General features: G+C 42.1%; 1 protein-coding gene across 2 annotated transcripts in view; it reads right to left on the reverse strand.

The window, feature by feature from the left end:
* GALNT1 (polypeptide N-acetylgalactosaminyltransferase 1) overlaps window positions 1-14,143 on the reverse strand; it is a 75,070-nt gene extending 60,927 nt beyond the window's left edge. Inside the window, exon 1 of one of the 2 annotated variants that reach the window (XM_042868944.1) lies at window positions 14,067-14,143. The gene's annotated coding sequence lies outside the window, so the exon portion shown is untranslated. The remainder of the gene's footprint in view (window positions 1-14,066) is intronic. The other variant, XM_042868945.1, reaches the window with a different exon arrangement.
* Window positions 14,144-14,299: the final 156 nt, after the last annotated feature.

The following is a 14,299-nucleotide window of genomic DNA, read 5'->3' on the forward strand; positions in this document are numbered from 1 at the left end:
AGCCAATTTAACACAGAGATGAACTGTAGTCCAGAAACAGTTACAATCTATGTCACAACCAAAAGAGGGGAAAGAACAGCCAGGTAAAAGAAAGAGGAAAGACTGTTCATTTCAGCAGCAGCTTCTTCAGTTTCACAATCTGCCATTGCTACTGAATTACATTTAAACAAGGCTGTTGCTTGGTAATTCTCCCCTATTTCTCCAATTCTTTGTTTTCCAGTTATTCCAATTTCCACGGTGATTTAAATGCCCTTTGGTGGCTGCTATGGACCAGAAACACTGTGAATTACATCACAACAGCAAGAGGGAAGGATTACTGATCTGTTACCTGGTAGACTGCTTCAGATTCTGAGAAACTTTCACTGCTAGCAGCTTCACCTAGCAGTTTCACCTTCAGCAGCTGTTCTGACAAACCCAACCACTTTGCATTTTCCATAACTGGAAAGACATCAGTTGTATAAACACTTGCTTCACCAACACACCAGGCTTGTTCAAGGCTAAGGAATATTTTTTGTTTGAACGTTCTGCGAATGGATGCAATCAGAACAACCCACATGGAAGCTTGTCCTGGAGTACAGCAAAAGCTAGGTTGCAATGTGAAAACATGCAGGATGTCTAAGTTTCAAATCCGCCCTCAAAACTGAGGACACTCAAGATAAAGTAACCAAAGCTTTGAGACTAGGTTAGGTACTAGGCACTAGGCTAGGTACATGCTATTTCATATGGGAAGATGAGACAGAACGAAAGATGACTTGCAGAAAAAATACACCTGAACATTTGATAGCAGGTATGTTATACCATAGAACACCTCAGCAAGCGCACAAATTAAAGACAACACCTCTTATAAATATAGCTAAATAAGAAACAATGTAAATATGAACGCTCTATGTCTGTTTACTGTAGTGTTCTTAACTTCTTCAGAAAGATGGGGAAATCTTTGGATGTACTGTCTTAAACCACTTAGTCCAAAATGCTTAGGATGACATCAAGAAAAGCAAGCAGGACATACCCCAAAATTTCGAGTGCCTCATGGTGCACCAAGACAAAGCCTTCCAACTCAGTGGCATTTCAGTTCAACCATTAGACAAAAGAAGATACACAAACCACTTCTTAACACAGGCTCACATGGAAACGATCAACTAACCTTTCGGACACATCAGAAAATGTACTCAATTTTTTTAAAGAGACTCACATCCAAATCATCATTAGTAACCAGAGAAGCAAAGCCAGCTGAAAAAGCATTTTTAAGACCCTCATCTGCAGCTGAAAATTTGAGGCTTGCAATTAGCCTTAAGTAAGGCTCCCAACAAAACAGAAGTCTACTCATCAAAATACCTAGGCTGGATTTCCATGGTACAATGCATGAATATTTAGCCTTGAATTACTTGGATATAAAATTACTAAGAGCCAACTTCAGTAGCAGCTCAAGTGCTCTACCAGCTTCCAAAAAAAAATAGCAAATGCTGAGGACAGTTATTTACTTTGCAAGCTGAAGTGTTCTACAAACCAAGTATACTCAAACCACTGATTTGTCAGCATTGTTCTCAGATGTGCATCAAAAAGTGTTCCACACTTCAAGAAAGTAAGTTCTGAACCAACTCTAAATAAAAAGATGATGAAATATAACACAGCAATAGCTTTATCAACCTTCCATATCCCTAGGAAAAAAAAAAAAAAAAAAAAGAATACAGAACAGAATATTCAATTGTATTTTTATACCATTTTAACAACATTCTACTTATCAAGAATGAATGCAGTAAATAACATCCCAGAAGACTAAAACTCAGTCATATCTTCAGCACACACAACAAAAAACAGAAAAGTATTTAGAGAATGTGCCAATTTAGTTTCTTATATAATTACCTTGTCTGTCTGGTCTAAACTAACAAGTACTATTTTGCTAAAGAGATGCCCTATCTTATCCAGGCACATCAACAATCTCATCCACCTCTTCGAAGATTAGTCCAGCCCACCTCAGTGCTGTAACAGTGCACCCCATGCTGTAAACCAAAGTGCAGGATATGCTGGTAGTACGTTTTATTGGAGTATGCAAGTCCCTCCTATTTCATGTAAAGATTCCATTGATATTTTCCTGAAAACTGCAGCTAACTTCAGCCTGAATTACATCCAATTCTCCAGTGTTTAGAGCAATTGCTTCAATTCTTTGTTTCCCAGAAAGCAAGCAAGCACTGAAAGGTGAAGAACATTTAGTCTTTTGTCAGTGAGTCAAGAGGGGGCAAGAAAGGAGGTCAAACTGATTTTTTCCTATCTGAAACTGGCTAGACAGGTTAAACATACCAGTCAAAAATTATCTACCAATAGGGAGATTCTCCCCACAGTCATTACTTCTATAGCCTAATAATAGTTCTGGGATTTGCAAATTCTTTTACTAATTAGTTTGCTGCACAACCATAGCTGTCACTATTAGTCAAAACAGCTAGTGAGATACCATTTGGCCATTTAACCAGTTTTTCTGTTATTCTCAAGAGCAAGGAATCTATATTTTATTCTCTTCCAACTCTTCTGCTTCCCCTTCCTTACTGATCTTCTGTTGCCTAGCTTCTATTCACTTATACTTGGAGCTGCTACTTGCTCCCCTCAGGCAACGCATTAAAACGGAGTCCCCCCAACAATGTTAAGCAGTTGCAGTAAACTAACAAGTTGAGCAGGGAAATGTCACTGCTTCTTTCACAATGCCCAGGGCAGAGATCAGAGATCGTAGCTTTAGGCTCATCAGTGGGACCTTCTCACAGAGATCTCGCTTCAAAGCTGTGCAGATGTTACCAAAGTCTGTAACTGCCCGCTCTCCCATTCACTTTTAATCATTTAAAAATGATAACATCACTTAGGACACCCAGTCCTAATTTTTCTCGCTTCAAACATTTACTTGAAGCGATCTACTTTTTTGAAGTAGCCTTCAACAAAGCAGTGTGTATAAGTAGCTGCCACAGGTAAGAAGTAAAGTAAGAAGTAAACCTTCTACTGCAGCAAGGCATGGTTTAACTGTAATGGAGGAAATGCTAGCACAGTGAATTGAACTTTGGTCACTTCTTTTCCTCGTGATATTCAGAAAAATCCAGATGATTACACTCCCTTAATTGCATCATCTTACATACTTCACACGTATGCATAGTACATTAATCTTATCTTCATCTTGCCTACAGTATGCTTTCCTGCTGTTCTTTGTTTCTTCAAGAGAAGAACAAACGGAGATACCTACCAAACAGATACTGTATAAGCAAAATCTCTTTTCAAAGAGCAAAATCCAAACAAACCCCATTTATACATACACGTTTTCAGTAAGTTCATAAGAAAGCTATGAAAGCTCTGTGCTGGAGAGAACAAACATTACCAACTATTCATTAACATAAGCCAAGTGACTTAAGTTGTAGGACCATATTCTTCTAGAAAACCTCGTCTGTAGCAGCAGCTGGCCAGCTTTGTAGGTTTTGTTGCAAATTTAAAAGGACCAGCTGCAGTAAAAGCAGCAGCAAACTGAAAAGCATCTCATGGAATGTTGATGCTTAGAAACAAACGAGTCCACCTGCAAGCAGCCCTTGCTAAAGCAAGCTATCCTACCTTCTGAAAAGCAGAACTAGTGATCTACTCTCCCACAGTCATCAGCAATAACCTCACCATCTTGATGCCAGCCCTTAAGAGCTCTCTTTATTCCCCAGTTCTCAAAACCTCCATTCCCCACACAACGCTATCATCTCTCTCACATGCCATGGTTTGTTCGGAGGTTTATATATACCATCCAGTCAGCCTAAACGTAAAAGTATTCACTGGTGAACCACCAACCCATGAAAAAAAAAAAAAAAAAAAAAAAAAGAAAAAAAAAAAAACAAGAAAAAAACCAACAGGCAAACAGGCAACCCTCGTGCTTAAAACCCACAGCCTCTTTACAGAGCATTAACGCTACTTTCTTCTGCATCAGTACCAATTTTATCCAAATTCCTGTCTACTTGCTATCTGTGGGACTTTTGCTCTCTTACTGTGACTAAAAGCAGCCTAACAAACCAAGGGTGAGAGCCCATGGGGGAAAACCAGTGAAGGACTGAAGGTGAGATCAAAGTGCAAATGGCAACTCTTCTCCTGCCAAAGAAATTTTGATGCCTTGACGGGGCAAGCATTCATCAAGAACTGTTGTGTTTTTACAAGAAACAGCACAAAGTATGTAGTTACTTTATTAGACATGTGACAAGAAAAAAGTTCTTTGCTTGCAGCTTCTCTAATGTCCAACCAACACTAGTATAGGGCTAGGGAAACATTCCCTTCCGTCACTTGAGGACTATACATTGAACGCACATAGATGCAGCCAAAACAAGTGCCTTCACATTTTTTTCAATCTTTTTCCTGTATTAAAGTTTGTTCTTTAATTATCCCCTCTTGAAAGACCAACACCAGAAAAGCAGCCTTTGTTGGCTGCATTTAGAGCAGTGTTTTCTCCAAAAGCCTTCATTTACAGTAGGTAAAGTCTTTCAGACATACGGTTTTATGATATCAAGACTCTTCTGACTGCCTTCCCAACCTATACACAGCAGACTTCGTAAGTTTCAAGAATTTTCAGTAATTTCAGTAACGTTGTTCTACAAAGATTCAACCTTTTATTTATAAATACTTGATTTTATTTCCCCCAGCTGAAACAAATAATCTTTATGGAAAAGGAAGATGATTCTTCAACAACTGTTTGCATAAGACTGGCTAAAGTTTCTCCTGCTTTGCCTTAAAGCGACTGCTCAGCACAGAAGTTTTGTGATGCCAAAGTAATTGTAGCAGTTATAGCCACCACCAAAGAGCCAAATTAATCCTTTCTTCTCCAAAAAGGAAGAGTGAGACTTGGAGTTACTCAAACAAAAGAGCTGAATGCAGAGGTCCAAGTGACATTTCCTCTTCAGTGCAGACAGCCATAGATTGTTTTCAACTTGCTTCAAGTGAAGCCTATCACCACTTTTCTCGCATGTGAGTATCAGCTCCCTCTCCCACCATATCTTTACTTTTATGTAATAATGACTTAATATGTTTTTAAAACACAAAAGAACTCATCAGGTCATTCCGAATACATGGAAAATATCGCAGGCTATGTCAAGAGCTTGTATAAACAATATAAGACACCATGTATTTTCTGAATGTGCTCAGTACAGTAAAATGCACTCTCCATAACTTGGCTTTAAGGTAATTTTTACTCTTTTTTTTTTCCCCCTCTCCTATCTTTTTCACCTCCCTGAGAATGTCAAATTACATTTAAAAAGCGATGATTTTCCAAAAGCCACTGAGCTCATTTTCAAATAGCCAGGTCTAAGATGGATCAAACTAGATTTCAAAAGACAAACAAAAAACCTTTTATTTTAATTTCTTTCAGATACATTTCTCTACACCCAGTATTAAATCCACATCCTTCTGAATAAAAATTAACAATACATTCAACCACACATTACAGACCCCCACGAATGGGCGAGGAGAAATCACAAGTTATTGAAAATCGTTGAGCTGATATGCTCCAACAGTAGCTGATAAGAATTGCTTCCAACTAACAATTAGCCAGCATGAGTTACAAGTGATCGATACAGCAGCGGTCTCTTAAAATAACAAGCAATTGTTCGTTTCTGCTCCATAGAAATAGATTGTACAGCCCACCTCTGTGGGCAGGAATGGTAGTGAATCACAATTTCATTAGCCTCCTCAACAAAAGATGGTCTGATTATAAGAAAGATGGCATCAAGCATATTTACAGTCTCAACGTTTAAAGTTTAGCTATGAAGATACCAAGGTCAAAGATTTGATTTAGAAACGAGAGCCTGGCTTGAATGCTATTGAAGTCTGGGCTCTTCTGTACAGAAGCAACAATAATGAAAGGCTGTTCACTTAATAAAAGAAAACATCCCATTGTGGTTTCTTTGTTTAAAAACACCAGCGGATTAGTGCAGAATAGTGACTGCAACTCAGTGCTATTCATTAACTCCAGCGAAAATAACGCGAGGTATGCTCCAAAGAAATAAAAGTCATTGTTTTCCTAGTAGAACTTGAGAAGTTTTATGACATTTTCAACAAAGAGAAAAATGTGGTTTAAAAAAAGTCTTTAGATATCTTTCAAATATACATAACGCTCATGAAATGCAGAGGAACTATTGTTTCAGCCTCGAGTCCTCAGTGTTTGGAAAAGCACAATTTGTGGGAAAAAAAGGAATAGTCAAGATGTCTAAAGCAGTGTAAGAAATCTAGGATATAATCCAGAACACAAAAATTATATATTATTGTATTTCTGTGAATTAGATCACAGCTGAAACTGGGACAATTGGTTTCTCTCACACAGCAGATTTCAAGCCCTAACTGGTTGTAGCAAAGTGATTCGTTTCCTGGATATGGAAAGACAAACTAAAATATGTGATTCGACAACTCCGCAAGATGCAGAAGCTCCTAAAGAGAACGAAACATTAGCAAAGAAAGAAAAGAAATTGCACTTAAAAACAAGGGCCTCGGTTTTCTGTGCGTTTTTTTTTTTGTTTGTTTGTTTTGTTTTTAAGATTTAGCAGATTCAATGTATAAATACCCAATAATAAATACCCAATAATACCTAAAAAACCTCAAGCTACCATATATTATTTTAAAGTTCACTACTAGAAACATAAAAGTTCTTATGATTTGCCACAGCAATGAAAAACTAGGCATACAGCATAATTAGCACTTTCTGATAGATAAAAGTTTCATGTTGGACCTTCATATAGAAGGTGAATCTTGCCTTAGCTAGTGATTTAAACAGTTCTGCTTACTCACCAGACTCATTGAATCGTTCATAATGAGTTTTAACACCCTTTTTCTTTCTATTAGATGACACCATAGCAAAATCATGAGAAATAGTGCTTGAATATGTAACATCAACAAAAATAAAAACTAAAAAAAAAAAAAAAAAAACCCTCCACCTTTCAACATTTCAACCATTTGTATTTTAAGTATTTAAGATTTTTCGGATGCTTCCATCACATTCAACTCCAATTCTCCTGTACTGCATTTAGATATCTTTCTTCCAACCATACTTTCAGAAGATGTGATGGATTATTTAATATCTTCTGAGGTAGTCTGTTGGTGCTGCTGGACAGTCTCAGTACAAACTTTGCCTCATTCTTTAAAGCAACATTTTGTACAACAAAGTATTTCAATAAGAAACATACAAATGATCTTAAGAAGTGTTAAAATATTAATGCAGTTTCTAGCAGTTCCACATGTCTAGTCACAGCTGAACATCAAACACATGTAAAACCTACAACAAACACATTTTTCTAACATAATACGATCAATATTCCTTAAGCCCATCATTGCTATTTTGAAGGATAGATTAACAACCACTTACTTCTGGGACTACACATAGCCAAAGCAGTCCTCATGCAGATCTGTGCCCTTTGAAAATATTTTAGTCCAACATTCATAAAATCAGTGATAAGATGCGTTAGAACTAACTTGAAACTGAAAGAAAATCATTTGGATGAGTATGCCATCTAACCTACCAGCAGCTGCTCCACTCTGTTGTGCTTTAGCAGGAAACTTGAGCTTTTACAATGAAAAAAGGATTCCAGCGCATCCTTTCTATCACGTTGTTCTCCATATTCACTTCAGTGCCCAAATAAACCCCAGCAGAAGTTGAAGAAAGGAAACCACTGAGCAGCTTGGAGTTGCCCTAATACAGCTATATTACAGCACTTTTCCAAAACGTTATCAGCCAGCAGCTCATTCTTTGAAGAGGCCAGATACTGAGATCAAAACTAAGTCCAAAGCAAATAGAAGTCTAACCTAGCATACTTCTTCATCCTCTCTGTAACTTTTTTTTTTTTTAAACACATGAAATGATAACACAAAGTACTTGGCACTGGAGCAAGTGGCAAGCTGTGGTAAGAGCCTAAAGGCCTGTCAGAATTTGTAGGAAGATGTACAGCATACATCATTTTAGCCTACATGGCTCCTGGAAGTGGCACTGTCCCTTCCTGCTCTCCAACATCACTGAACCGCACGACTCAGTACTCTGCATGCTGTTTCCCAGACTTTCAGTTTAGGAAATCTTCCTTAAAAATCAAAGAGTCGGAAATGTCAGTTTGAAAAAGGACTTCAATTTTACAACTCCTCTCTGCAGGCAAAGAGCTTTCTGTGGCAGTTCCATTTTTCCTGAGATATTTATTTCAAATAAATGTACTTCAGCTGTAGTATCTCTCTTCACTTGAAGTAGTAGAACTTCACACTGTCTCCAGGATTTGAAAACTGAAAAAAGGTTTACTAAACTTTTAAGAAATACATTACTTAATGTATTGTACATGTACTATAATGTACATGTACTTAAATTAGTAAACTTTGGATCTGTGAGCCATACAGAAAAACACACAAGAAGGTATTGGAAAAGGCAAGAACAAAGACCCACTGTTTCCGTTGGCGTTCTGGTTGAGTAATCCCATTATTCCAAATCCCACTCCAGTACAGGACTGCTCTGGCACGCTGTCTTCAGCTGTTTCTCAGAGATAAAGACAACAGACAATCTCCTCACTCACATGACACTGTAGACATTAGAGTTCAAAGCCACAAAATGGTTTTAAAAGAAAAAAAAAAAACAAAAAAAAAAAACACAGTTCTGCAGAAACGTGCCCTTAACAGTCAGTAATTCACAAACAGGACACTCCAAGCAGCATCCCAGCCAGCATCAACTGACTCATCTCTTACAGAAGTGCTGCCTGGAGATAACAGTCAAAGCTGAGTTCTACCTTCGGAATTAGAATTCAGCTTCATTGTTTGAGAAGTGTATCGATTCCAATTACTTTAAGCACATAATGAACTGAAAATTAAATAAATTCATTACTTCAATTTTAACTTAAACGAGTCCTTAAAGATGCTTTAAAAGTGCCCCTATGCTGAACATTGGCTCTTTGATGCACTTAGTGTAGAAATGTCACAAACAGGGCACAGATGCACGATTACAGGCTGTTCTCCATACTGTTTATTCATAATGGTAATCAAACTGCTGAACACGAGTGAAAGCACAACTCAGACCACTCATATTTAGCCTACAACTAATTTGCACTGGAACCACCTCAAGATCCAGAAGTCTGTTGCATAATACCAGCTAGCACAGCTAAGAAATGGCCACACAAAATTACATCAAGTAGTCATCCACTTGTGGCAGGGGTGGGAGATATTTTATTCTAGCTTTCAGTCAGTGCTCATTTGGGCTGCTACGGTTAAACTCATTTCAGAGTCCTGCTGTGGAGACACCGGATGAAGGCCACTAATAGATACCTTTCTCCTTATGGAGGTCCAGGGTCATTTGCTCAACTTTTTCATTCTCCTTTTCAGTCAGCTGCTTCCCTTGGCTACAGGAGCACTTCCAAATCTCCCTCTACCTGTTGATAGTCTACTTCAACCTGTTACTAATGTTCTTCTCCTTGGGTATGCTTCTTGCAGAACCTTCCAAACAACTAAAACCTGCTTCCCTCCCCCCATAAAGATCCCACTATCATCGCTTTCTAATTCTCAGTGCAATCCTGTCTTGCCATTCTCAAACTGCTCTCAAGTATTACTAACACATACAGAGAAGCCTCAGATGGCACAGAGAAAGATAATGATGAGCTGTGGCTGCAGAAAAGTAAACAGATTGAAATTCCGCAGATTCTGCAGGCCTTAACCACACTGTGCCTGCGAAATGAGGCTAGCACTCCTTTTTGCAGAACCACCTAACATGGGGTACTTAGCACTGCAATAATGGCTGCGGCTGCTGGGACACATCAACAGAATCTGGGATTCTCTTCCAGCACAAAGAAGTGCAAGACCACAACACAGCCTCTTACTTGCCTCCAGGGAGTTTTCAGAGACAGCTTGAGCATCACACCAACTCAGCAGATCCATGTAACTTGGAGGACAAGTTTTGTCACATGACTTCAGGGATTCTCTTATGTGAGGAACTACTGGAACTGAACACAAAATACTACATGTCCCACATATGCTAAGAGTTTAACCACGGTAAGAAATCCCACTAAAAAAAAAAATCACATTGCTTGTGTAGCTTAACCAGTGAATGCACAGCACTAACGAAAGCAAGGGAGACCTTCTAATACATTGATTTGCAATTTACAGAACAAAGATTCAGAAAGCAAGACTAGAGCTGTCGGACAGCAGAGCCAAAGGAAGCCAACTCTCTTTCAGCTGGGCAGCAGCAGCACAGCAGCTGACTTAGCTTCTTGGGAAGTTTTCTAGCAGAGCAAAGCTCCCGAAAGTTGATGCCAGCATGGCACAGAAAGATGTACAGAAACACTTTCCTCCTTAGCTGAGGATGAGTTTCACAACAGCTGTACAATAGGACATCAGCTCTGTATTGTCTGAGCTGCTGATGCTTCCTCTCTTTGCAAACCTAACCTCTTCCTGGGAAATAAACACAGACTTGAGCACCAGACCAAGTAGAATATAGCCCACCTCTATACATGTGCTAATTGTTGGGTAAGATCTGATAACAAAGAAAGAGTACAAAAGCTGAAAGCATCAGCGAGAGTTGCAGTGGCTATTAAAAACCCGTTCAAATTGTGGGAAAAAAAAAAAGAAAAAAAAAAAAGAAAAGAAAAAACACTACAAAGCTCTATCCAGGTACTACCAAAACCAAATACCTCAGGGGAAAAAAAGAAAAGTTTTAAAGTAGATCATTCCACAGCATAGTTACCTACCATTTAAAGGTAAAAAATAAAAAAGGATTTTATTTAAAGCTTGAAAATAAAGCTCTTGTTTACAGAAGTCCAGTGAGATGACCTACAGAAATCACCTGGCCAAGGGCACCTTTTCTGAACCAACCAGGTCTCCACGCACACTGGCTTTCACTGACAAGTGAGGTCATAACAATTTGACAGCTCATCTCCTCTGGCTCTTCAAACAACAAGAAAACAAGTCATCTCCCTGTGAGAAACCAAGAACTGCCACTCAGTAACCTGCAGAGTTCCAGAACTCAAGCTCATCCCAGAATGGACTGCACCTCAAGGAGCTGGGGCTTCGCACAGCAGCACACATGCAAGGTATTTATGCAGCGTCCAAAGTCACAAGCTTCTAATGTAATTGAAAGTAAATGCCCCTTACAAATATCCGTATTTCATAGTGCAAAACCATATTTAAACAATCAAAAAGTGAGTAATAGAGCAGTTAGCCAGCTCTTTAATACATTAGCTAAAAGTATATCAATTACATTGATTTTTATGATGGGCTGACTTCACATAATGGACTAAGCTCACTAGAAGGATTGTAAAAAAGGGAAAATGCTCTTCTGGAATTAGAGGAAGATGGTGTCAAAATGCTTTTAAGACAGGCACACAGTTAAAACATTTTATTTGGGGATGTTAAATTTAGCATACTATTCTCAAGAATGGATATGGTGCTCAAGGGGAGTAAAAGCCATGATCACAACACTGCAGATGTATTTTGCAGATTCCTGTGACATTTGGCTTTAAAGATTTTTATTCCTAGCTAAGAAGCAGGAAGGTTAGACGGAGGCAAAATTCAGCTCTGCAGAAGGCTAGCAGTAGGATGCTCCAGGGATCCACAGAGCAGGCTGCACTTAAGGGCACTGTTTAAAGATCTGAAAAGTAGAAATGCTAACAGTCAGGGTGGTTTCATCAATGACAGGAGACTGAAAATGCAATTAACCAGAGGCTAATCTGCCTCAGTGCACAAGTGACACCATGGCAGATATAACTCAGCGTTCAGAAATGCAGATTTGGAGATGAAAATCAGACAATTGCTACTATGGTGAGCAACTCAGTAGTGAAGTACACTTAGTATAAACCAGAAGGTTGTAAGCATCCCTGGGAAATTCCAGGAACATTTCTGCTCAGTATGAGCATAGCTGCTGAAAATGAAAAACACTCAGATGCAAGAGGAGCAGTGGCAAGCACTGGCAGGATTGTAATACCTTCATAAAGCTACTTGTTCACTCTCAGCCATTACCTGAGAAAGGCTGCTCTCATTTTATACCACATGTCTGAAGAATCTTAGATGAAGAGGTTAGAAATTATTACTGCTAATATAAATAACAAAGCAGGACACGAAAAATACAAATCACTCATTAGCCAGAACAGAAACAGCTTACACTTCAAAAATTAAGATGCCATTCGGTGCAAGTGGGAAGCAGACCCTTCAGAACCATGCTTTTTTGACACAGTGCATAACTACACTTTCATAGTCATTGCTGCTGTGTGTCGTTATAGCCAAGAGCACCAGTGTGAGGCCCACAGCAGGAAGCATTCAGCAATCCACTCATGACCTGCCACAGGCCTGCAGCCACAGGGATGCTGAGTAGCTCCACTGCACAGCCCCAGTGCTACAAGCACCCATGGGGCCTGCTGGTGGGGGAAAGGATGGTCTTCAACTTACAGACTAACGCCAGAAGTCAAGGTCATAAAGAGTAACATGAACTACAATGGGAAACCTACAGTATAACTTGGTCTAAAGCACGTCACTAGCGAGATTCCCAAATAAAAGAATTCCAGAACTCTTGTTCAGAGAGATCTGTTTATAAGCACTATGAAGCCCCACGCTCAGAGGTATCACTCCAACCCTCAGAAGGCACTGTAAGGTAACCTACATCGCAAAGGCTTTGTATGCAGGTCACACAAAGCAACAGGCAGGGACAGCAGCAGGACCCCTTGTGAATCAAACCTCTGTCCCAAGTGGGGCTTACAGGAGCACTGGAGAGAGAAGACAGGAAAACACAGAAGTTCAAAGCCAACACGCAGTGCTACCTACAGACACACAGAATAGGAAGGGCAGCACCAGCAGTGGGGAAGCTCTCCGGACAGGATGCCAGCAGGGCTGAAGCAGCACCTCATCTATGCAGCACCGCCCTTCACCTCCCATGCCTGAGGCAGATTCAGCCCACCTTACCCAGGAGAGGGATGCGCTGCATAGCAGAAGTGGAGCAGCACCCCTCGGTGCCACTGGGCTCCGCAACGCCCATCACATGGCACCGCCACCACATCTCCGTGACTTTCAGTAATGTCACTGGGTGCTGCGCTCTGAACTGAGGAACCAGGCGGCTCTGCTCACACAGCTCAGGGCTGTGGGAAGCCAAGCAGCACCCAGCAGCAGCCCCACTGCTGTCACCGCCACCTTCATTGCAAGGCTGGCTCGCTGCCGGTGTCCTTGCCGAGTGATGCCCCTGCCACTGTCCAGGGACACCACACCACTTGGGAAACACCTCTCTCTGCTGTGCGCACGTGTTACAGACAAGGGGAGCTGACAGCACACTCCATGCTGACACAGTACCACTCACAGGAAGACACACGGAGACCGCAAAGCACTGGGAAGCGAAATGCCTTCTGCAGCATAAGCAGCTCTTTGTGTTGACAAGGAAAACGAGTGCTGAGGCGCTCCATGAGCCTGGGGCACCCCAAGCTCGCTGCCCCTGCAGGGAGCAGATCTAGGAGCAGCAGCGCACCTGAACTCGGCGTTCACTGCCTGCTGCTGCTCCGCACAGCTGTTGGCCGTGCCCACGTAGAGCTCACAAACACCATTCACACAAACGGGAGATACCGCCTCACTCCACTCGTTGCCATAAAAGTTCTTTCTCCTAGCAGCCGCCGCGCAGCAATCGGGTTCCATTCCCGCACCTCACTCCGTGCACCCACAGATCGACAGCTCTCCGGGCTGACACCGAAGGGACCCCGTGTTCAGAGACGGAGGGCAGCGGGAGAGGAGCGCTTCTCAGAACGGGAGGAGAGGCAGGAGCGCTGCCACACGGATACCCCTACGCGAAAACTAAGTTACTCAGGGCACCGCTCACAGGAGATCCTCGCTTTGCCTCGATCCTCTCCGGCTCAAGGAAAGAGAACGAGGCTGAGCGCCCCAAACGCTGCCCAGTTACGTAACGGCCCCTCACGGCCAGAGCGGAGCAGGGCCGGGCCGCCGCCCGCCGCGGGGCAGCCACGCCGGTGGGAGGCCGGCAGGGAGAGAGGAAGGCTGAGAGGGCAGGCTGCAGCCCAGCACGCGGCGCTCGCCCCGCGCTTCCCCCCGCGCGGGCCGGAAAGCGGAACCCGCGGCGCCCACCGCCCGCCACTCACCTCGGTGACGTTCGGGGCCGGCGGGAGACCGAGGGCGGCGGCGGGGCTGCCCCGGCTCGGCTGTCACCGCCCGCCCGGGGCAGAGTCCCGCGGGGCGAATCCTCGGGCGACGCCAGCGGCGGCGGGATGGACGAGCCGCCCGGCGCCCGCTCGCCGCCGCCGCCTCGCAGCGAGTCGATTCGCGGCCGGCCTCGCCGCCGTCGCGCGGCCGGGCGCTGCCGGCGGCGGCCGCT

This window comes from Lagopus leucura, unplaced genomic scaffold (assembly GCF_019238085.1).
Source record: "Lagopus leucura isolate 7727_CA_CO unplaced genomic scaffold, USGS_WTPT01 Super-Scaffold_100002, whole genome shotgun sequence".
Classification (NCBI taxonomy): Eukaryota; Metazoa; Chordata; class Aves; order Galliformes; family Phasianidae; genus Lagopus; species Lagopus leucura.